A 2,082-nucleotide genomic window follows, 5' to 3' on the forward strand; every position below is an offset into this window, starting at 1 on the left:
GATCAATACTTCCTGAGAGATGACGTCAAGCGTCGCTTGAGCTGTCATTTCCATAGTGGTCATTTCAGCCAAGATCGTTTGCTCTTGTTTTTATCCAAATTTTTAAATTATTATTAGATTAGTATTAGAAACTGTCGATAATAATTAAATTTGTATTATTATACATTTTTTGATAGTTTTTAAAACTATTTATAACGATTAAAACTGTTATATATTTAATAATATAGCCTATATTTATTTTCGATTCAATCATACTGATTATTCTGACATTATTATAAGATATTAAATTTCTTTTTTTTTTTTACTGTAAGCTGTTGATACTACGGAGAATCCTTTTATTTTATTTAGTATAAGTTTACTAATTTATAACGTGATGATAATATATATTTAATAATATAAGGGAGCCCGGTGGCCTGTTGCACAAAGCTGGTTTCAGTTGTTACCCAGGTAAATTCGAGATTAGCAAACTCTACTTTTTCAGGCTGGGTTAGAGATCGCAAACCCGAACTGGACCAATCAGCTGCAAGTAAAGATGCAAAAAAAAAAAAAAAAAAAAGCCACACACCTCCTATACATAGCCCTAGCTCCTATATAGCTAGCTATCACCCCGGTGGATATTATAATGTTACATCTCACCCAGTGTTTATTACAACTAACCCAGATATGGGGTGAATTGTAACATTCGACTCCTCGTGTTTGAAACTAAACCATGCATTTTCTTTTAGTGTTGCAAAGATAAATTATCTAATTTTATAGCAGACACTTGTATCTAGTTTGAATCACATTTTGAACACACTGGCTTAAAATTACTCTATGATATAGACATATAGCCTACAAGATATAGGTTTAAAAAAAAAAAGTAAAACCATCCTATATTTTTTTCAATCATGATTATTCTGACATTATATGAGAAGAAAATATATTTCATCCTTTTTTCCTTTTTGTTCTTTTTTAAGCCATTGATACAGTCAAGATTCATTTTATTTATATATTTACTATTTTTACACTTTCAATTTGTAATGTTGTAACTTAACCCTCTGGTGCTCTTCGTTTAGGGGTTGCCTAATAAGTGACCGGACACCTAAAAATTAAACTTCCTTACCCCAGTAAAACCAATGCAATTTATTTTTCTCCAATAATATTTTTTCTTTTTAATTTTGTATTTTGAGATGATTTGATGGTATTTTTTAATAATTTTTTTGCAATAATTATTGTCTATTTTTGACATTTAAAATTATAAAATATTTTTATTTTATTTTTAATTTTTTTTTTATTGTATTTTTTATTGCAGTATTTTAGGTTAAAATAGAGACTAGTCCTTCAAAAAAAAAAAAAAAAGTGAAGACAGATTAGCGCCCTCTTTTGGAATTATTTAAGAAATTATGCAACCATGGGTGTAATCCACTAGAGGTCTCTGGAGGAGGTTGTGAATTCCCAGTTTCACTTTTTAACACTTTCAATAACTTTTTTTTTAGCTGGATTTGAATATATATTTAAAAAATATCAAATACTATTTATATATATATATATATATATATATATATATATATATATATATATATATATATATATATATATATATATTATATTAGATTTTTTTTTTCTGTGAATTTGTGTTTTTGCAGATTTCCCATTCATTTCCTATGGTGGTCATTTTTGACCAAAGAAGCAAGTGGGAGAATTTTTTTTACTACCACTTAGCATGCTCGAATCATGCCCTCAATCTTTTTGTGTGTTTACATACCTAATGTTAGAAAAGTCACCAAGTTTCATATCATCCTGACGAAGATGTGATTTTTAATAATTCAAAATGTGGTTCATAGGTTCAGTTTTCATGGGTGTGTGTATAAGTGTGCGTGTGTGCGTGTGTGCGTGTGTGCGTGGATGTGTCAATATCACACCCCTGATGTTTTGGAGTGTCATCCCTATACTGCTGTGCACTTTTTTCAGCATTGTGGCCGATTTGCAGATTGTACACACAAATATTCTGCAAATATTTGTGTTTTTGCAGATTTCCCATTTATTTATTTATTTTATAAGTGGAAGTAATTTTTTTATGACCACTTAGCATGCCCGAATCAT

The sequence above is a fragment of the Pseudorasbora parva genome, chromosome 12 (assembly GCF_024679245.1).
Source record: "Pseudorasbora parva isolate DD20220531a chromosome 12, ASM2467924v1, whole genome shotgun sequence".
Taxonomy (NCBI): Eukaryota; Metazoa; Chordata; class Actinopteri; order Cypriniformes; family Gobionidae; genus Pseudorasbora; species Pseudorasbora parva.